The sequence below is a fragment of the Trachypithecus francoisi genome, unplaced genomic scaffold, assembly GCF_009764315.1.
Source record: "Trachypithecus francoisi isolate TF-2019V2 unplaced genomic scaffold, Tfra_2.0 Lachesis_group12, whole genome shotgun sequence".
In the NCBI taxonomy this organism is placed as follows: domain Eukaryota; kingdom Metazoa; phylum Chordata; class Mammalia; order Primates; family Cercopithecidae; genus Trachypithecus; species Trachypithecus francoisi.
In genome coordinates, this window is record NW_022681457.1 from 15,327,998 (window position 1) to 15,351,554 (window position 23,557).

The 23,557-nt window shown below is 44.6% G+C and overlaps 1 pseudogene; it reads right to left on the reverse strand.

Moving 5' to 3' along the window:
- Positions 1 to 4,016: 4,016 nt before the first annotated feature.
- Positions 4,017 to 21,802, reverse strand: LOC117093057 (annotated as a pseudogene).
- Between the last annotated feature and the right edge of the window lie 1,755 nt (positions 21,803 to 23,557).

Genomic DNA, 23,557 nt, shown 5'->3' on the forward strand with positions numbered 1-23,557 from the left:
CTGATGAAAAGGCAGACGCTTAGAGTAATGTAAAATCTTTCCTGGTGTCATACGGCTAGTATCGGAGGATCTGAGATTTCATTCTAGGAATATTTGACCTCAAGGCTAATGATGATGGTAGTAATATAGCAGCTGACATTGGTTCGTCTGTGTGTGGCATCTTGTTTCATTGACTGCATTAAACCTTTAAAAGAATGGTATGAAGCAAGCTCTCTCATACTTCAGGATATGAAAGAAGAACAAACTAAACCCAAGCACAGTGAATGAAGGAAACAATATGGATTAGAGTGGATAAAAATAAAATGGAGAATGGAAAAAGAATACAGTAAATTAATGAAACCAAAGTTGATTCTTCAAAATAAAATCAACAAAATTGACGACCATTAACTAGACTAAGAAAAAAAGAGAGAAGATTAAAATTACTAAAATCAGAAATGAAAATGGAGTCTGAGCATGGTGGGTCATATTTTCATCTTAACACTTTAGGAGGTCACAATCCAAGGATTCCTTGAGGCCAGGTGTTTGGACCAGAATAGGTAACCTGGGGAGTCCCTGTCTCTACAAAAAAAATTTAAAACGTATTAGCTGGGCATAGTGGCATACATCTGTAGTCCTAGTATTTTGGGAGGCTGAAGGAGGAGAATTGCTTGTGCCCAGGAGTTTGAGGGTGCAGTGAGGCATAGTCACACCATTGTATTTCAGCCTGGGCTGGCTTACAGAGTGAGCACCTGTCTCTCCGTCTAAAAAAAGAAAGGAAAAAAGAAAATGAAATGATTACTACCAATTCTAATAAAATAATGATTATGAAAGTACTATAAATAATTGTATGCCAATAAATTGGATAACCTAGATGGAATAGACAAATTCCTAGAAAAACGCAAAAATATGAATAGCACTATAATCAACAATAAGATTGACTCAATAAAAGCATTTGAAGAAATTCAATATTTTTTCATAATAAAAACATTCTAACTAAGAATAGAAGGAAACCACCTCATCATAAAGGCAATATGTGAAAAACTCCATGCTAATATCATACTCAATGGAGAAAGACTGAAAGCTTTCCCTGTATGAGAAGGAACATGACAAGAATGCTGCTTTTGACACTTCTATTCAATGTAGTATGGAAAAGTCTGGTCAGAAAAATTAGATGAGAATTTTTAAAAAGACATTCAAATTGGATGAAAGGAGTAAAATTATTCTATTCTCCGATAAGTTGAACTTATATGTAGAAATTCCTAAAGATGGAACAAACCTATTAGAAGTAATAAATGAATTCAGTAATGTTGCACAATACAAAATCAACATTCAAACATCAGTTGTATTTCAATACACTAACCATGAACAATCTGAAGGGAAATTAAGGAAAAATTTTGATTTGTATTAATATCAAAAAGAATAAAATATTTAGGAATAAGTTTATCCAAAGAGGTGAAATGATTATCCCTGAAATCCATAAAATATTGCTTAACGATGACATCAACAAAATGAAAGACGTTTTGTTTTCATGAATTAGAAGACTCACTATTGTTAGGAGGACAATGCCACCCAAAGTGAGCTGCAGATTCAATACAATTCCTATCAGAATCTCAGTGACATTTTTGCAGTAAAAGAAAAATCTGTCCTAAAATTTATATTGAAACTCATGACCCTAAATAGACAAACAACTTTGAAGAGGAAGAATGAAGCTGGAGGACTCACACTTCCTGATTTCAGCATTTACTACAAAGCCCCCATAACCAATACAGTGTGGTACTGGCATAAAGGAGGACATAGAAATTAATGAAATGGAACAGAGAGCCCAGAAAGAAATACTTGCATATATGGCCAAATGATTTTCATCGAGTGTGCCAAGATCGTTCAATGGGGAAAGGACAGTGTTCTCACCAAATGATATTGGGAAAGCTGGATATCCAAGGGCAAGAATGAGTGGAACCTTTACCTAACATCATATACAAAAATTAACCCACAATAGATCAAAGATCTAAATGTAAGAGCAAAATCTATACAACTCTTAGAAGAAAACATAGGAGAAAAGCTTCATGATATTGGATTTCACAATGATTTCTTGGTTGTAACAACAAAAGCATAGGCAACAAATAAAATGGATAAATTGGACTTCATAAAAATCAAAACCTTTTATATATCAAAGAACATTATCAAGAAAGTAAAAAGGCAACCCATGAAACGAGAAAAATAATTGCAAATTATAAGTGTGATAAGAAATTAATTTCCAGAATACATGAAAAGCTAGCAAACATCCAAAAACCCAATTAAAAAATGAACAAAGGATTAAAATAGAGTTTTCTCCAAGGAAGATATACAAATATCCAATAAGCCCATGCAAAGCTCCTCAGCATCACGAATACTTAGAGATATGCAAATCAAAACCACAATGTGACACCACCTCACACACTTTAGGATGGCTTTGATAAACAGTAACAATGACAGCAACACAAAACAACAAGTGTTTTCAAATAGATGGAAAAGTTGGAGCTCTAGTGCATTACTGATGGGAATGGGAAATGTTATAGCCACTGTAAAACGTGGTGTGGCTGTTTCTAAAAAAAATAAAGAATAAATTACCATTTGATCCAGCAATTCCACTTCTGGACATACTCCCTATAGAATTGAAAGAAATTTGGATAATTATTTGTACATTGATGTTCAGAGAATCATTACACACAATAGCCAAAAAATGGAAACAGTGGAAAAGTCCATTGAAAGATAAGTGGGTAGGGAAATGAGGTATATCTATACATCGAAATGTTATTCAACCTTAACAAGGAATAAAATTCCAATACATCGTGCAAAATGGATGAACCTTGAAGACATTATGCTAATTGAAATTAGCCAGACACAAAAGGATAATTATTATGTAATTCCATTTATAAAAGATGTAATAGCCAGTTAAATAGAGACAGAAAGTAGTATGGTGGGTGCTAAGGGTTAGGGGAAGAAGGAGTGAGAGTTACTGTTTATTCGGTACAGAGATTTAATATGGTAAGAGGAAAAAGTTCCGGAAATGGATAGTGTGATGGTTACACAACACTAAATTGCACACTTAGAAATAGTGATAAGCCTTATATTAGATATATAAAAAGTGTCCTGGTAGTCTTACACTCTATAAATACACACTTTTTGGTATTGCCCCTTTCTGCCATGCAGAGCCCCAGAGGTGAATCTCCCTATTTCTCCAAGTGTTCATCACTCACTGTCCTCTGTGCTGTGTCCCAGTGCTGTGCATACAGCCTCACACAGCCAGTGACTTCAGAGCCAGGAAATGTTCGCTGCCAGTGGCTGAGTTACGAGCAGAGCAACCATAGAGCCCGCTATGCTTTGTAGTAATTTTGGGGATAGAGAACTCTTGTCCTGATTGCAGAACAGGAAACAGGAAACAGCTCAAGAGTCTGCCCCGAGGCGCCCTCTTTTCTTATTTCCATGCAGCCTAGGCTTCACTTCATCTGGCAGCTCGATTTAGCCGAATTCAGGAGAGGACACCAGGGCTCTTTCTCCACACATGCTGGTCCCACCCCCAGTGGAATCAGGCAGGACCAGTCACTGGAGAAGCCTGGAGCAGAGCAGGAAGCAGTCTGAGCTGCTCCTCTCTCATCCAAGGGGCTTCCTCCTCTCATTTCAGGAAAAATGTGAGCTTGTTTCAAAGCCTCAGATGTTCCTTGTAGCTCATGGAGTAGGTAAAAGAAAACAAAGACGTGGTAGAAAGGGATGTGTTGGTGACAGCGAGAAGCAACTTGATCTTGAGGACTCTCCTTCTTGTCCCTCTGTGAAGCCTCTTCCACCACATAGGGCTCAGGGCTGACAAAGCCCCCTCCCTACCTTTCTCAGGCTGGACACAAGGTCAGCCATGAGAAAACAGAAACTCAAGGAAAGGAGAGTCTATAGAGACAAATTAGGGGGGTTCAAGAGGAGAATTTAGGATTTGCTTCTGCCCATGGGACACAGGCTGGGAATAAAAATGTTTTCCTGACCCTTCTCTGAAAGCCGGATAGACTCACCTATAACCCTATTGCCAGTGGTGCAGGGATCCACTTAACAGAGACTTTGATCATCTTGAATGTGGAACGTTCACTGCCAGTGGCTGAGTTACGAGCAGAGGAACCATAGAGCCCGCTATGCTTTGTAGTAATTTTGGGGATAGAGAACTCTTGTCCTGATTGCAGAAACTTCCCATTAACCGTCCAAGAGTACTCTGCCGGTGGGTTAGATTCCGTGAAGCAGTACAAGTAGAGGTTTTCTCCTGTACTGTAATAGGTGAATGGAGACAAAATGCTGGGGAGGTGTGGACCATCTGGAGTAAAGAGAATAAAGCCACAGGTGATGTCATCTGAGGGAAGTGGATGCTCCTGGTCTCTTAAGGGACCAGTGTCCCTCTGAGCCAAGACACACCCTCAAGGCCCAGCCAAACCACTTCTGTATTCACTGAGCCAAGGCCTGAGGTATTCACCTGTTTCTCCCATCACAGGCTATAGACCCCAAGTCTCCCATGATGAGAGCATCTCCTCCCCTTATATTCTTGGCTAAGGCTGTGCCTACTCAGGTTTTCCCAGGGCAGGGAGTCATGACCAGCTCGGGTGTCCAGAAATAAAAGTGTCTGTACTTGGACCTGAGAGAGACTGAGATGCCTGGCCTCTGGTCGTTTGGATTTTATCTGGTGGCCTCATCCACAGAGGAACCAAAGATACAAAGGAGATCCAGGGTGACAGGGTCACTGGGGATGCTACCAACTCGGTACTGTATTTCACATTCATAGGGTCCTGTGTCATTTCTTGTGACATTGGCTAGAATGAGGATCCTAGTTTTACCGGGTTGCTTTAGCCTGGGACTGACCGGGAGACTCTGACCATTTACCCACCACACGTAGGTGTAGCCTTGAGTCTTAGGTTCACAGTTAAGGCTACAACATTCTTATTCTCCATGAGGTTGAAGTTGTTGCTGGTGATGTAGGACTTGGGCAGCTCAGCTGGGCGAATAACAGAGAGAAGATTGTCCTGTGTGGCACCTTTGATTCCTCCACAGGCATCCTTCAATCAGAGTTGGCATCTCCTACCTCTCAGCCCACCTGAGTCCTTGAAAGACAATAGCTGGTGCGTGTGTCACAGGACAGATGCATGATGATCTAAGGGCTCAAAGACTGTGAGGCCGCCTGCTTTGTCTTACAGAAGCACAGACTTTCTCAACTGTGAATTTAGCAGTAGTATTGGGTCATGGACAGACACGCCAGTGGGAGTCACAGCCCCTGGTATCCCTCCCAGTCTCTTTCAAATCAGCTGTCTGGCTGGCTCACCTTGGGTTCCTTACCTAGAATGTGCAACTGCTGGGCCTCTTCCAAATTCCATCCTACTTTGCCCCCCTAGATGTGATTTCTCTGCAGCTTCCATTTCCAAGGACATTCTAGAGATGAGTAATAATGGGACTTCCCATTATTACTGATTGAAATTCAAGACATTTCATTGTCTTGAAACCCTGAAGATACTGAGCAGACTGGCCTGGGACTGGATGTTTCAGCAGAAAGAAGACAGGGTAGACCAGAGTCAAGACTGGAGGTCAGTTCAGTCATCAGGCAGTGGAGGCAAAAGGTGGGGCAGTTTTCTGCAGGTGTTTCATGATGACTTACTTGAGCCAGTGACCTCCAAAGACAGAGGAGAGTGCAAGGAATGATCTAGAAAGAGTGAAGGGTACAGGCAAGAGCTGGTGGCTTTGGAGCAGAGCCATGTTCCCTATTCTGGGTTCTTTAAGTTTCCTCTCCTTCTGCAGAGAGCAGGTGAGGACTATGTGGATTTTTTCAGAAATACATCTGGAGATTTTCAAATGCAGAACTCACTGGTGGAAAGGGTGGGAATGAACTGCTGGAAATCTGATCCTCATGGACCATGTGTATTTGATGGATATGAGACAAATTTGGGGAGAAGTTTTGCAAATATTTTCTTTCATTGGACACTCTACTCTCTGATTCCATGGGTTTGACTACTCTAGGGACCTCATGTAATTGGATTCTAGAGTGAATCTGAGAAGAGACTGCTGGTTGCCAGGAGCTGGGAGTGGGGAGAATCAGAAGCTGTTCATGGGCCGGGCGCGGTGGCTCAAGCCTGTAATCCCAGCACTCTGGGAGGCCGAGACGGGCGGATCACGAGGTCAGGAGATCGAGACCATCCTGGCTAACACGGTGAAACCCCGTCTCTACTAAAAATACAAAAACTAGCCAGGTGAGGTGGTGGGCACCTGTAGTCCCAGCTACTCGGGAGGCTGAGGCAGGAGAATGGCGTAAACCCGGGAGGCGGAGCTTGCAGTGAGCTGAGATCCGGCCACTGCACTCCAGCCTGGGCGACAGAGTGAGACTCCCCCTCAAAAAAAAAAAAAAAAAAAAAAAGAAGCTGTTCATGGGTGTGCAGTTTCAGTCATGCAAGACGGGTAGGTTCTAGAGATCTGCTGTACAGCTTAATGCCTACAGTTCACACAGATTGAGTGTTTCTTATGCATAAGACTTAGGACAAAAAGTGTTTTGGATTTCTGACCTTTTTTGATTCTGAAACATTTGTCACATACTTACTGGTTCAGCATCCCAAATCTAAAAAAATTCAAAATCTAAAATGCTCTGGTGAGCATTTCTTTTCAGCATCAGTTAAGTACCCCAAAGTGGGAGGTGATAAGCCAAATACATTCATGTCTTTTTTTCTTTTTTCTCTCACCACGTTTCTAGCTTTGTGATTGGTTTTTAGTCGATTACGTACTGCTCATGCTGCACTTGTATAGTTTTGAAGGCTTTGGGATGTGAGATATAATGATTGCTATTTTCTATGTTATCAAAACTTTCCACGTTTCCATGGTTGCATTTTTTCCTCAGTGTCTCTGTTGTGTCAGTCATTAATAAGAGCCTGTCAGGTCAGATTTAGGACAGGTTTTTGTAATTCTGCAAAAAGTGTTACTGGGATTCTGGTAGGGGTTGCGTTGAATCTGCAGCTCACTTTGGGTAGTATTCTCTTCCTAACAATATTGATTCTTCCAATCCATGAAAATGAAATGTCTTTCCAATATTGATGTTGTCTTTAATGTCTTTCAGTAACACTTTGCAGTTTTCAAGGTATAACACTTAGACGTTTTTGGTTAAACTTATTCCAAAATATTTTATTCCTTTTGATGTTAATGTGAATGGAAATTCTTTTCTTAATTTCCTTTCAGATTGTTCATTGTTACTGTATAGTCTAAAGAATGATCTAGAAAGAGTGAAGGGGACAGGCAAAAGCTGGTGGTTTTGAAGCAGAAACATATTCCCTGTCCTGGGTTTTTGATTTTCCCTCTCCCTTTGCAGAGGGCAGGTGGCTCTTCCCTGATGGTCAGATAGACTTCCCTGGAAAACATATTGCCAGTGCTCCAGGGATCCAATTACCATGCACTATGATCTTCTTGATTATGAGATTTGTTCCACCAGTAGCTGAGTTATGCATGAAACAGACATAGACCCCTCTATATGTTTTAGTGATTTGGGGGATAAAGAACACTTGTGCTGATTTCTGGAACTTCCCATCAATCAGCCAAGAATGCTCTGCCAGTAGGTGAGAGTCTGTGAGGCAGGAGAGCTTGAGTACTTCCCCTGGATGGTAATAGGTGTATGAAGAAGCAATGGTGGGGACACTCAGGCCAACTGGAGCAAAGAGAATAAAGTCACAGGTGATATTGTCAGAGGAAAGGGAAAATCCTGGTGTATGGAAGGGCCACAGTGACCCTGTGAGCTAAGTCACAACACTGAAATCCCAGCCAAATCCCTGCTGTATTCACTGATCTGGAGCCTGAGACATTCACCTGTTTCTCCCATCATAAACTGTGGACCCTGAGTCTCCCATGACAGGAGCAGCCTCTTCTCTCCCATTGTTGATCAAGCCTAAGCCTACTCTTAGTAGTCATGGTCAGCTTTGATGTCCAGGGGTAAAGGTCTCTGTACTTGGACCTGAGAGGGACAGAGAGGCCTGGCCTCTGGCCATGTGTATTTGGGATGGCAGCCTGGCTCACAGAGGAACAGAAGATACTCACAGATGAGATTCAGGGTGACTGGGTCACTGCGGCTGGAACTCACTGGGTTCTTCATTTCACATTCATAGGGTCCTGCAGTATCCTTTGTGACACCAAATAGAAGAGGGTATTGTTGTTTTTGGACAGCTGCAACCTGGGACTGATAGGAAGGCTCTGACCATTTATCCACCACGGGTAGCTTGCGTTCTGATTGTCAGGATCACAGGATAAAATCACAGTCTCCACGGCCTCCCTGGGATTTAAGTTGCTGCTGGAGATGGAGGGCTCGGGAGTCTCCACTGTGGAGAAAACAGAGAGAAGATTGCCCTGTGTGGCACCTTTGATTTCTCCAAAGACATTTTTCAATTAGAGATGGCATTTCCCACCTCTCAGCTAACCCAAGTCCTTAAAAGCCCATGTCAGGTATGTGTGTTACAAGACAGATGCACGGCAATCTTAGGGCATAGAGATTGTGAGGTTGCCTGCTTTATGTGGGAGAAGCACAGACTTTCTCAAGTGTGAATTGAGCAGCAGTATTGGCTCATGGAAAGGCATGGGACCAGCAGTCACAGTCCCTGGTGCCCCTCTGAGTCCCTCCCTCTCCAACTGCCTGCCTGGCCCACCCTGTGGTCCTCACCTGGAGCATGCAGTGCTGAGATCTTCTTAGTTTCAGTCTTACTTTGCCCCCCAAGGTATGTTTTCTATGCAGCTTCCTTTTCAAGGATATCCTAGAGATAGATGATGGAACTTCCCATTGTCCTTAAACCCTCTGGGTACTGGGAAGCCTGGCCTGGGACTGGGTACTTCAGCAGAAATAACACAGGGGAGACCAGAGTCAAGCCTGGAGGTCAGTTCAGTCATCAGGCAGTGGAGCCACAAGGTGGGGCAGTTTTCCCAGCTGTCTCATAGTGACTGACTTGAGCCAGTGACCTCTAAAGATAGAGCAGAGTCCAAGGAATGAAGAGTGAAGGCAACAGGCAAGAGCTGATAGGTTTGGACCAAGACCATGTTCCCTGTTCTGGGTCCATGGTGTTCCCTTCCCCCTGTAGAGGGCAGGTGAGGACCATGTGGATCTTTCTAGAAATACATGTGGATGCTTGCAAATGCAAAACTGACTGATGGAAAGGGCGAATATGAACTGATGTTGGAAGTCTAGCCCTCATGGACCATTTGTGTTTGGTGGCTATTAAAACAATATTTGGGAAGAAGTCCTGCGGATACTTCCTCTCATTAGATATTCTACTCTCTGATTTTGAGTTTGACTACTCTATGTACCTCATTTCAGGGGATTCCAAAGTGAATCAGAGAGTAGAATAGTAGTTTCCAGGAGCTGGGGTTGGGGGAATAGAGCATTGTTCCGTGGCTGTGCAGATTCCGTTAGGCAGGTTGAGGAGGTTCTAGAGATCTCCTGTGCAGCTTCATGCCTATAGTTCATACAGATAAAGTGTTCCTTATGCAGAAAGTTTAAAACCAAGTGTTTTGGATTTCTAACTTCTTTTTTTATTTTGGAATGTTTGTAGTAGATGTACTGGGTTAGCATCCCAAATCTGAAAAATTCAAAATTCAAAATGCTCCAGTGAGCACTTCTTTTCAGCATCACATCAGGAGTCAGAAGTTTTGCATTCTGGAGCATTTCAGATTTTGGATTTCTGGATTTGGGATGCTCAATTTGTAATACTGTAATTTTCCCGTAAAAATTTCTCAGGAGTTTAGACCTCATGTTATGTTCTGACTCTAGTAACAAGACAAAAAAAAATTTGGAGGAATCATTGAAATGTTGTCATAAATGGAAATTTTTACTGATGGTCCAAATATCTAAGATCAATTGCCGGTAGTAGTATTTCTCTTGATACCCAATTAAGGTTGAGGTGTGGGGTGAATTCCAGCAGGATCAAATTCCAGCATGCTCGAAGAAGGATGCCAAAGGTGATTTGAAATTAGCAAGTCCTCTCGGGGGCGGAGCAAGATGGCCGAATAGGAACAGCTCCAGTCTCCAACTCCCAGCGCGAGTAACACAGAAGACCGGTGATTTCTGCATTTTCAACTGAGGTACTGGGGTCATCTCTCTAGGGAGTGCCGGACAATCGGTGCTGGTCAGCTGCTGCAGCCTGACCAGCGTGAGCTGAAGCAGGGCGAGGCATCGCCTCACCTGGAAGCGCAAGGGGGAAGGAAATCCGTTTTCCTAGCCAGGGGAACTGAGACACATAACACCTGGAAAATCGGGTAACTCCCACCCCAATACTGCGCTTTAAGGAAACAGGCACACCAGGAGATATATCCCACACCTGGCCGGGAGGGTCCCACGCCCACGGAGCCTCCCTCACTGCTAACACAGCCGTCTGCGGCGATCTATCCGCAAGGCAGCAGCGAGGCTGGGGGAGGGGCACCCGCCATTGCTGAGGCTTAAGTAGGTAAACAAAGCCGCTGGGAAGCTCGAACTGGGTGGAGCTCACAGCAGCTCAAGGAAACTGCCTGTCTCTGTCTCTGTAGACTCCACCTCTGGGGACAGCCCACAGCTGAGGTCCAATAGGGAAAGCAGCGGGGGCGGTGCAGAGGCGAACGACTCTGTCTGACAGCTTTGGGGAGAGCCGTGGATCTCCCAACGCGGAGGTTGAGATCCGAGAACGGACAGACTGCCTGCTCAGGTGGGTCCCTGACCCCTGAGTAGCCTAGCTGGGAGACATCCCCCACTAGGGGCAGTCTGACACCCCACACCTCACAGGGTGGAGTCATCCCTGAGAGGAAACTTCCAAAGGAAGAATCAGACAGGTACACTCGCTGCTCAGCAATATTCTATCTTTGGCAAACTCTGCTGCTGATACCCAGGCAAACAGGGTCTGGAGTGGACCTCAAGCAATCTCCAACAGACCAACAGACAGTCCTTCTGACTGTCAGACGGAAAACTATCAAACAGGAAGGACACCTATACCAAAACCCCATCAGTACGTCACCATCATCAAAGACCAGAGACAGATAAAACCACAAAGATGGGGAAAAAGCAGGGCAGAAAAGCTGGAAATTCAAAAATAAGAGCGCATCTCCCCCTGCAAAGGAGCGCAGCCCATCGCCAGCAACGGATCAAAGCTGGTCAGAGAATGACTTTGACGAGATGAGAGAAGAAGGCTTCAGTCCATCAAACTTCTCAGAGCTAAAGGAGGATTACGTACCCAGCGCAAAGAAACTAAAAATCTTGAAAAAAAAGTGGAAGAATTGACAGCTAGACTAATTAATGCAGAGAAGATCATAAACGAAATGACAGAGATGAAAACCATGACACGAGAAATACGTGACAAATGCACAAGCTTCAGTAACCGACTCGATCAACTGGAAGAAAGAGTATCAGCGATTGAGGATCAAATGAATGAAATGAAGCGAGAAGAGAAACCAAAAGAAAAAAGAAGAAAAAGAAATGAACAAAGCCTGCAAGAAGTATGGGATTATGTAAAAAGACCAAATCTACGTCTGATTGGGGTGCCTGAAAGTGAGGGGGAAAATGGAACCAAGTTGGAAAACACTCTTCAGGATATCATCCAGGAGAACTTCCCCAACCTAGTAGGGCAGGCCAACATTCAAATTCAGGAAATACAGAGAACGCCACAAAGATACTCCTCCAGAAGAGCAACTCCAAGACACATAATTGCCAGATTCACCAAAGTTGAAATGAAGGAAAAAATCTTAAGGGCAGCCAGAGAGAAAGGTCGGGTTACCCACAAAGGGAAGCCCATCAGACTAACAGCAGATCTCTCGGCAGAAACTCTACAAGCCAGAAGAGAGTGGGGGCCAATATTCAACGTTCTTAAAGAAAAGAATTTTCAACCCAGAATTTCATATCCAGCCAAACTAAGTTTCATCAGTGAAGGAGAAATAAAATCCTTTACAGATAAGCAAATGCTTAGAGATTTTGTCACCACCAGGCCTGCCTTACAAGAGACCCTGAAGGAAGCCCTAAACATGGAAAGGAACAACCGGTACCAGCCATTGCAAAAACATGCCAAAATGTAAAGACCATCGAGGCTAGGAAGAAACTGCATCAACTAATGAGCAAAATAACCAGTTAATATCATAATGACAGGATCAAGTTCACACATAACAATATTAACCTTAAATGTAAATGGACTAAATGCTCCAATTAAAAGACACAGACTGGCAAACTGGATAAAGAGTCAAGACCCATCAGTCTGCTGTATTCAGGAGACCCATCTCACATGCAGAGACATACATAGGCTCAAAATAAAGGGATGGAGAAAGATCTACCAAGCAAATGGAGAACAAAAAAAGCAGGGGTTGCAATCCTAGTCTCTGATAAAACAGACTTTAAACCATCAAAGATCAAAAGAGACAAAGAAGGCCATTACATAATGGTAAAGGGATCAATTCAACAGGAAGAGCTAACTCTCCTAAATATATATGCACCCAATACAGGAGCACCCAGATTCATAAAGCAAGTCCTTAGAGACCTACAAAGAGACTTAGACTCCCATACAATAATAATGGGAGATTTCAACACTCCACTGTCAACATTAGACAGATCAACGAGACAGAAGTTAACAAGGATATCCAGGAATTGAACTCATCTCTGCACCAAGCGGACCTAATAGACATCTATAGAACTCTCCACCCCAAATCAACAGAATATACATTCTTCTCAGCACCACATCGCACTTATTCCAAAATTGACCACATAATTGGAAGTAAAGCACTCCTCAGCAAATGTACAAGTACAGAAATTATAACAAACTGTCTCTCAGACCACAGTGCAATCAAACTAGAACTCAGGACTAAGAAACTCAATCAAAACCGCTCATCTACATGGAAACTGAATAACCTGCTCCTGAATGACTACTGGGTACATAACGAAATGAAAGCAGAAATAAAGATGTTCTTTGAAACCAATGAGAACAAAGATACAACATACCAGAATCTCTGGGACACATTTAAAGCAGTGTGTAGAGGGAAATTTATAGCACTAAATGCCCACAAGAGAAAGCAGGAAAGATCTAAAATTGACACTTTAACATCACAATTAAAAGAACTAGAGAGGCAAGAGCAAACACATTCAAAAGCTAGCAGAAGGCAAGAAATAACTAAGATCAGAGCAGAACTGAAGGAGATAGAGTCACAAAAAACCCTCCAAAAAATCAATGAATCCAGGAGTTGGTTTTTTGAAAAGATCAACAAAATTGACAGACCGCTAGCAAGACTAATAAAGAAGAAAAGAGAGAGGAATCAAATAGACGCAATAAAAATGATAAAGGGGATATCACCACCGACCCCACAGAAATACAAACAACCATCAGAGAATACTATAAATGCCTCTACGCAAATCGACTAGAAAATCTAGAAGAAATGGATAATTTCCTGGACACTTACACTCTCCCAAGACTGAACCAGGAAGAAGTTGAATCCCTGAATAGACCAATAACAGGCTCTGAAATTGAGGCAACAATTAATAGCCTACCCACGAAAAAAAGTCCAGGACCAGATGGATTCACAGCTGAATTCTACCAGAGGTACAAGGAGGAGCTGGTACCATTCCTTCTGAAACTATTCCAATCAATAGAAAAAGAGGGAATCCTCCCTAACTCATTTTGTGAGGCCAACATCATCCTGATACCAAAGCCTGGCAGAGACACAACAAAAAAAGAGAATTTTAGACCAATATCCCTGATGAACATCGATGCAAAAATTCTCAATAAAATACTGGCAAACCGGATTCAGCAGCACATCAAAAAGCTTATCCACCATGATCAAGTGGGCTTCATCCCTGGGATGCAAGGCTGGTTCAACATTCGCAAATCAATAAACGTAATCCAGCATATAAACAGAACCAAAGACAAGAACCACATGATTATCTCAATAGATGCAGAAAAGGCTTTTGACAAAATTCAACAGCCCTTTATGCTAAAAACGCTCAATAAATTCGGTATTGATGGAACGTACCTCAAAATAATAAGAGCTATTTACGACAAACCCACAGCTAATATCATACTGAATGGGCAAAAACTGGAAAAATTCCCTTTGAAAACTGGCACAAGACAGGGATGCCCTCTCTCACCACTCCTATTCAACATAGTGTTGGAAGTTCTGGCTAGGGCAATCAGGCAAGAGAAAGAAATCAAGGGTATCCAGTTAGGAAAAGAAGAAGTCAAATTGTCCCTGTTTGCAGATGACATGATTGTATATTTAGAAAAACCCATCGTCTCAGCCCAAAATCTCCTTAAGCTGATAAGCAACTTCAGCAAAGTCTCAGGATACAAAATTAATGTGCAAAATTACAAGCATTCTTATACACCAGTAACAGACAAGCAGAGAGCCAAGTCAGGAATGAACTTCCATTCACAATTGCTTCAAAGAGAATAAAATACCTAGGAATCCAGCTTACAAGGGATGTAAAGGACCTCTTCAAGGAGAACTACAAACCACTGCTCAGTGAAATCAAAGAGGACACAAACAAATGGAAGAACATACCATGCTCATGGATAGGAAGAATCAATATCGTGAAAATGGCCATACTGCCCAAGGTTATTTATAGATTCAATGCCATCCCCATCAAGCTACCAATGAGTTTCTTCACAGAATTGGAAAAAACTGCTTTAAAGTTCATATGGAACCAAAAAAGAGCCCGCATTGCCAAGACAATCCTAGGTCAAAAGGACAAAGCTGGAGGCGTCACGCTACCTGACTTCAAACTATACTACAAGGCTACAGTAACCAAAACAGCATGGTACTGGTACCACAACAGAGAAATAGACCAGTGGAACAGAACAGAGTCCTCAGAAATAATACCACACATCTACAGCCATCTCATCTTTGACAAACCTGACAAAAACAAGAAATGGGGAAAGGATTCCCTATTTAATAAATGGTGCTGGGAAAATTGGCTAGCCACAAGTAGAAAGCTGAAACTGGATCCTTTCCTTACCCCTTATACGAAAATTAATTCAAGATGGATTAGAGACTTAAATGTTAGACCTAATACCATAAAAACCCTAGAAGAAAATCTAGGTAGTACCATTCAGGACATAGGCAATGGCAAGGACTTCATGTCTAAAACACCAAAAGCAACGGCAGCAAAAGCCAAAATTGACAAATGGGATCTCATTTAACTAAAGAGCTTTTGCACAGCAAAAGAAACTACCATCAGAGTGAACAGGCAACCTACAGAATGGGAGAAAATTTTTGCAACCTACTCATCTGACAAAGGGCTAATATCCAGAATCTACAAAGAACTCAAACAAATATACAAGAAAAAAACAAACAACCCCATCAAAAAGTGGGGAAAGGATATGAACAGACATTTCTCAAAAGAAGACATCCATACAGCCAACAGACACATGAAAAAATGCTCGTCATCACTCGCCATCAGAGAAATGCAAATCAAAACCACAATGAGATACCATCTCACACCAGTTAGAATGGCAATCATTAAGAAGTCAGGAAACAACAGGTGTTGGAGAGGATGTGGAAAATAGGAACACTTTTACACTGTTGGTGGGATTGTAAACTAGTTCAACCATTATGGAAAACAGTATGGCGATTCCTCAAGGATCTAGAACTAGATGTACCATATGACCCAGACATCCCACTACTGGGTATATACCCAAAGGATTATAAATTAATCTACTACAAAGACACATGCACACGTATGTTTATTGCGGCACTATTCACAATAGCAAAGACTTGGAATCAACCCAAATGTCCATCTGTGACAGACTGGATTAAGAAAATGTGGCACATATACACCATGGAATACTATGCAGCCATCAAAAAGGATGAGTTTGCGTCCTTTGTAGGGACATGGATGCAGCTGGAAACCATCATTCTTAGCAAACTATCACAAGAAGAGAAAACCAAACACCGCATGTTCTCACTCATAGGTGGGAACTGAACAATGAGATCACTTGGACTCGGGAAGGGGAACATCACACACTGGGGCCTATCATGGGGAGGGGGGAGGAGGGAGGGATTGCATTGGGGAGTTATACATGATATAAACGTTATGCACATGTACCCTAGAACTTAAAGTATAATAAAAAAAAAAAAAAAAAAAAAAAAAAAGAAATTAGCAAGTCCTTAAGTAGAGAGAGTCTCGTTAAAAGGACAGAACTGGTCAGTGTGTCAATTAAATAAAGGGAGGAATGATGCCAAATTAAAGGAAGTGAGTGTGTTATGTTAGTAAATATAGAAGGAACTCCCTGTTTCTAATTTCTGTGCAGAGTTAGGAAAAATGCGGAGGAGCCCAAAACAGGTATGTGAAATGCTTTCTTCATATTCTCTTAACCTCAGGAAATACAACTAGAGTTTCAGTTTGTGTGAATTAGGAAGAGTCTAAGTGAGACGCCAATGGCTCATGTGTCCCCCACACGAAGAACCCCACCTTATGAAAATGGCATCATCATGAGGAAACAATTGTATGTGGCACAGGCAGTAAAACCATCAGATAGCACCCCCTGGCCACCTCCAACAGGTCCCCAAAACCACCAGTATTCCCATTACATGTGTGTCACAGCCTTGGTAGTTGTCCCACAACTACAAAATTTAAGAATTGCTATTGTCAATACAAAATGTTAAATGTGAAGTAGAGTATGTTGTCCCACATTTTTCCCCCCACTCTTTTTGAACTTTCCTATTTCACTTTTGGAAGTTTCTATTGACACATCCTCAAGCTAAGGAGTCTTTACTCAGCTGTGTGCATTCTACCAGTAAGCATTAAAAGCATTCTTCATTTCTCTAACAGCATTTTATTTTATTTTATTTTATTTCTGAGATGGAGCCTGGCTCTGTTGCCCAGGCTGGAGTGCAGTGGTACGATGTTGGCTCACTGCAAGTTCCCGCCATTTTCCTGACTCCGCCTCCCATGTAGCTGGGACTACAGGCGCCCGCCACCATGCCTGGCTCATTTGTTTGTATTTTTAGTAGAGGTGGGGTTTCACCGTGTTTGCCAGTATGGTCTCGATCTCCTGACCTTGTGATCCGCCTGCCTCACCCTCCCAAAGTGCTGGGATTACAGGCATGAGCCACTGTGCCCGGCCATCTCTGAGGGATTTTAATGAGTTGTTGACTTGAGTTTGTTCAGCTGTTTACTTACTGTTAGAACCGAGTGACAGATTTCAAACTTGTTATATGATTGACAGGAAACCCGGAGTCTCTAGGAGGTGACTGGGAATGTGAGCTCCATAGTAGGCTGAGGATGGAGTCATGAGTGAAATGGGTGAAATCAGCCCATTGGCTTTGGAGACCGCAGGCCTGTCCAGCCTCTGACACCTTGGTGAGTCAGTGCAAAGATTCCAACAGTGACAGCAAACTAGCATGGCTGACTCCATCTGGCATCTAGTCTCAGGCTGACTGTCCTCACTCATTCCTGGACATAGGCCAGGCTAACCATGGGAGGAATGTAGTTTATGGTTTAACTTTGAAGCAACAATGATAATAGTTCCTCGATAAAACTAATACCCTTCTTTTGCCCAGAGATTGCATTTGTAAAACTGGTGAAAGACCATGAGAGTAAATTATAGGAGGGCAGTGAATTCTGCTAAAATGTAGGCACAGTTTCTATAATCCCTTACTGCTCAAATGTCCTTTGGCCAGAGTTTACAAAATATTTAAGTAATGGCTCCAACAGACAACATCACTATTGTAGAACCTGAGGTTGGTCTTTTGAGATGTTTCTCATTCTTTGCATTCTGGCAACCCGCTGACCTCATCCATACCCATGACTAATGGCTCAGCCAGTCACGTGGTCCCCACCTAGAGGTGGATTCAAGCACTAACAGATCATTTCCCTCTGACCTCATGATTTCATCCCCAAACATTCAGCAGTACCCATTTTTTAGTCCTGTGCCCCTGAAACTATCCTTGAAAATCTCTAACCCGTGATCCACTAGGGAGGCTGATTTGAGTAATAATAAACCTCCATCCTCCTGTTTGGCAGACTTGGCGTCATTAAAATCTTTCTTTACTGCAAATCACCATCTGGATAAATTGGTTTTGTTTGTGCAGGAGGCCAGAAGAACTTGTCTGGGAATTATAAGAGTGGATGGAGGAGCTGCCTATCCCTGTCCCATGGTCTTGTCCACAGAACAGCCTAACAAAGGGACAGAGCCCTGGATGGGCATACAGTGGAAGCTCATTCTCTTAGTGACCTGGGGACATTGGCTCAAAATGAAGCCTGGCAGGAGTGGTAACTCTGGGTGATTTCTGTGCCTTTCCTATTTCCTGGGAGGTGGGCTAGGTCACAGTGTTAGCAGGAAGGGAACAGAACAGTCAGCCTAGTTAGAGGGAGTGTCTGGGGAAGGCCTAGCAGTGGAAGATGAAACTGTGCAGGACAGGGCTTGCTAGTTAGAATGAAGTGGGAGGAAGATGAGGGACACAGAGAAGCAGAGAGGGGCAGAGGCAGCATGGCGGTGAACAGTGGGACCTACAGTGACTTCAGAGACCCCAGGGACCAGGTGCCCCAATTTCCAGTCCAGGACGAGGGAGCCCTCAAAACCCACCAGTGGCCAAAGAGCTTAAGAGTGACACATGAGGTAGGATGGCTTTAGGGGCAAGAGGAAGTGGGGGGATGAATCATGAGTGTCAGCCTCTGAAGGACAAGGGACAGGTGTGGCTAAAACTTGGTTGGATTCTGCATCCAAGATCCAGTCTCTAAAGATGTTATGGATCATTCATTTCTTCATTCAATTTCTTCATTTGTTATGTGAGAGCAGCTGAGTGTGTGTCTCTCACTGTACTTGTGCTGTGTAGGGTGTGAGTGGGGAAGGAAAACAAAGTCCTCTCTTTTATCCTGTCATGCCAGTGACATGAACACTTTGGGAAACACAGGATTTCAGGTTCAGTGATAGGGGTTAAGATCTGAGGGGGAGGCCTGGACACTTTTTGCACTGACTCTGATGGTTGAGGCAGGTGATTTAGTTCTGGAGTACAGACTAATCAGCTGAGCATTTGCTCTCACTCCTCTGAGGTTTGGATGCCTAAGAAGAGAGGATTTCAGCCAATAAATGACTACAGGGTCCTTGGAACCGAATAAGCCCTCAATTCAGGTGGAAGAGAGGATGGTCCTGTGACTAGAGACAGACCTCATGGGACCCTGATCTGCCTTTTGCATTTGTGTGACTCTGTTTCAGTGACTGTGCCTTCCTGTGCCTCAGTTTTCTCTCAGTCAAATAAGCTAAATGGTAAATGGACTGTGGCTTTTCATGCTATCTGTGAATAAACTGTAAATTCTTCACAGTCACCTGAGCTAATGCTTGGCACAGTGGAGGTGTTCACACAAACAGCATTTATTATTATTCACTTCCATGAGAGAACACCTTTAGGTCAGAACCCTGTGGACAAGCTGCTGCCAGGTACATTTTCTCTCTTCTGTTTCTGCTTCTGGGGACATTAGACTTTCTATGGAGTGTCCTAAGCCTCACAAGGCAGTTGGCTGATGGCCTACAAAGCTTGTCTTTCTGTCCTCTCCACTCTGAGTCTCAGGTGAAGAAAGTTCTGTCCTTGCCTAGATGAGGCTCTGAGGGCTGAGCCCTGGCTGGTGAGCAGCTCCAGGAGACACAGTCCTCAGACAGCTGGTGAATCCTTCATCCCAGTAAGCCCTGCCACAACCCAGCCCTGGCACAGGCTCCTCAGCTTTATCTGGAGTAAGGATTTAGGGTCAGGGGTCTGGGGTTGAGGCTTCTTGGGCTGAGTTTCTCTGAGAGTATCTCAGGGGTCCTCTTAGGCAAAGCCCTAGTCAGTTCTCCAGTGTCTTTCTCAGGGTCAAGTTTATGAAAAGGACATGAGGTGCTTGGCTGAGACTGATCTCCTCCTGCTGAGCACCCTCCATCAGACTGTCCTTTCTGTGCAGCAAGTGTCTGCAGGGTCTGGAGGCAGGAAAGGAATTCTGATCTTTTGTAGTTTGTCTCTTCTGTGTGTGTCCTGCACTAAATGCCAAAACCCCAACATGGGACACAACGCAGAGTGGGACACAGGCACAGTCTAGGTCTGACAATCCTGTGTGTGCAAAGTAGAAGTGACCCCCATCCCCCAACACCCAGGATCATGTGTAATCACTCATGGTATAAGGTGAAATGTCCAGTTACTCCTTCAGTCCTATCACCTTGCTTTATGATTTCCATGGTGTAGGATCCTACATCCTTCTAGGTGACACTCTGGATCAGCAGGGAAGCATTGGAATATACAGTTTCTCATGCACTGTATGCAGGCCCAAATATAACTCTTTCAGTGTCTGTTGTATATGCTGAATGTAATGGTGGAGGTCCATTATTTGCCCTTTGTACCAGAAGTAGGCAGCAGGATTCTGGGGCAAATTGTGGACAAGTAGAAGAATATCCTTCCCTTCAGAAACTTTGGTTGGCTGAGATTCAGTCGTGACTTGGGCAGTGGTGAGCGGGTTCCAGAAGATTGAAAGTGATGCTAGGAGGTGGAGAGAGTGTCAGTCAGTATTGAGACGTATGTATTGGCGTGAAAAAATGGGGCCCTGGGTCCTGAGATGACCTCTTCAATCATCAGCCTTGAAGACACACACACACCCCTTTTTTGTGTGTTTGTGATTGTGTGTTTGTGTCCTACTGTCCTACTGGGTCAAGGTCAGCAGCATGACCCCCATTCCTTCAACACTTCTGACCTCGGCATTTTTCTGTTTGGAATCCTCTTCCCCAGAGGTCTGCATAGCTTCCACCAAAATGCCCTCAGGTCTTGCTCACATCAGGGCATCCCTAGACTTCTTTCCAGACATCTCCTTCAGGGACCCTGGGTCTTCCCTTTCTGGCCTTTCCCTGCTCTGCTCCCTCCGGAGCTCTTGTCAACACCTGACCTCACATTCCAGATCTCTTTGCATGTCTGTCTTCCTCCCCATGAGAGCATGAGCTCCGTGAGGACAGGGACTTTTGTGATCTTGTTTGTACCACAGTGCCTGGGACAGGCTTCAGACTCCTGTAGATGTGAGAGTTCCCAGGACCCTCCATGCGGGGGGTATTATTTTTTCTTTACCCAATGGTTGAGGTTTTTTGCTGAGGACAGTGTTTCATGCCCTGCTTATATTTTCATTTGAAGTGTCATTTGATAATAGTTTTTATTATCATTTTTCAAAATGTAGTGGCCAGTGATGTTTAACCAGGAAAACAGAACACTTGAGATTTTCCTGCCTCTTACCACTTCCAGTTCAATGTGATTTTCCTGTTTTGACCCCTGTTCCTCTCTGGTATATTTTCCCCTATCCAGGCTCCAACAGAGCCTTCTTTCCTGTTTTTTTTTTTTTTTTTTTTTTTTTTTTTTTTTTGAGACGGAGTCTCTTACTGTTGGCTAGGTTGGTGTGCAGTGGACAGTCTCCACTCACTGTAACCTCTGCCTCCCGGGTTCATGCAATTCTCCTGCCTCAGCCTCCTGAGTAGCTAGGATTACAGGAGCACACCACCACACCTGGTTAATTTTTTGTATTTTTAGTGGAGATGGGACTTCCCTGTGTTGAGCAGACTCGTCTTGAACTCCTGACCTGATGATCCACCCACCTCAGCCTCCCAAAGTGCTGACTTTTACTTTTAAGGACCCCGTCCTCTCTAGGAAACCCCATCCAATCATTCTACTTCCTCCTCCTGTCCTCTCACAGGAAGTTCTCTGATCACCTGTGAGCAGTAGCTCCTTCCAGGTGATGTGTAGTGTGTAGGGTGGGGCTGAGAGGGGCCCCATGGCCTGTGCTGCCTACGTGTTCTCCTCTGTGGAGATGAGCCTGGGATCAAGAAACTTTCTGAGAGTGGCTGTCAGCTGTGCTGTCCTTCCGCCTTCTGTGCTGAGCCTCTTCCCGAGGGAGGAGCACTTCTCGGGCTCATGGGTGGGGTCTGTGCCCAGGACACCTCTCTGTCCCCTCCCCTCTCAGTCCTGCCTCCTTGTCCCTCCTTCTCTTTTTCTTTTGTCTGTGTGTCAGGTCCCTGGGAATTGTGGAGGCCTCTGCCTCTTTCCAGCAATGATTCTGTCACCAAATCTCAATGCACACTATGTGCAGAAACACACACACAAAAGAGACACACGCAGACACACACAGTCACACACATACCATGTAGGTTGGGCAAGCACAGTCCTGGGCCTCAGCCTCCTGCTGTCCCCATGGCTCTGGATCAGGGTGCACATTTGCACCCTTTGCCCACTTTCATCCCCATCTGGCTCTCCCCTTCAGTGCAGGAAGCTGGAGCTGCACCAGGTCCCTGTCACAGGGATACCCCATAATGCTGTGGGTGAGCTGTGTGTTGCCTGGTGTAAGGGACCCTTTGTTTCTCTAATTGTGTTTAGCTTGGCTGCAGCTTCCAAGGATGGACATTCAGGACCTGGGTGTCCCAGAGGAAACTGTCCTTCCAGGAGGTGTGCAGGGCGAATCTCTCGTGTCTCTTGGGAGGAGAAGCTTGTGCTGGTTGCTCAGTGGGGGCTATGAGTCCCATGGTCAAAGGGACAGTTCTCAGTCACGCTATTGTTCCCTGGGGACTGGTGGCTGAGCTGGGGCTCAGGGTTTCTCATTTCTTCCTGACCATCCTTGGTGTCCTCTTTTCTCTGCACATCGGATTGTACTATAGTCACCACAGTACACTTCCCCGTGGTGGTGCAGGAGGAAGTGGGGCGTTGCCCAGGAACCCCGTGGAACATGGCTCATGGAGACTCAGGAAGGAGAGCCTGGGACAGAACAGGGGTTCAGAGCTAGAGAGATTCATCCCGACTTACTGCATGGCCGTGATGGGCGCAGCCCTCCATGTGCTGACATACCCAGGAGTCTGTCCTTAGAGTTTTGACCTGGCCAAGCTGCTCTCTGTAGAGAAGGAACAGGCAGTCACCAGAGATCCTGTTTGGAGGGATGTTGCTCACCCCTGAGAAGGCAGGTAGGAGTGAGTTGTGTTCTGGGAGCAAAGAGCAATAATACCCCCTTCTCCCGGCTGGGACACAGGAGAGGTCTGCCTTCCCAAGGGACTGAAGGGGTTAGGTGGCCACATCCTGGATGGTGTCTGTGTGTGACCATCACACGTGCTCTTAGCCCCATGGGGTGCAGCGGGCAGGCAGGTCAGGGTGCCTGACTGATTCTCGGGGAGGCTGTGGGCCCTCAGGCAGCCGCTGTTCTGTGTCAGCGCTAGCCTTGGCCTGGGATGCCTCTGAAAACAGGACAGATGGAGCAGGGGCAGGCATTTAGGGAGCAGTGACAGAAAGAGTTGATGAGGATGGAGGGAGGTCATCAGGGGGAAGCGGGCAGTGTGGTGTGGCCTGCACCATCACTGCTCTGGGAGATGTCTTTTTAGCTGAGCCCAGGGAAGGAGCAGGTGTGTCGGGCAGGAGCTCCCTGCAGAGGGAGTGCTATTAGGTTGGCGGCCGCCATGTCAGGGAGGAGCTGACAGAGTCCGTGTGGGGAGCATGGAGGACGTTGAGGACTTGGGCCGAGGTGACCTTGGTGAGGGTGGACCCTGCTTGGCTATGGGTTCTGCTGAGGGAACTCTGCATCCCCTGGGAAAGCTTCAGGCTGGAGGGACTCTGCCGCCCTCTGGTGGACTGGAAGGGAAGTGTG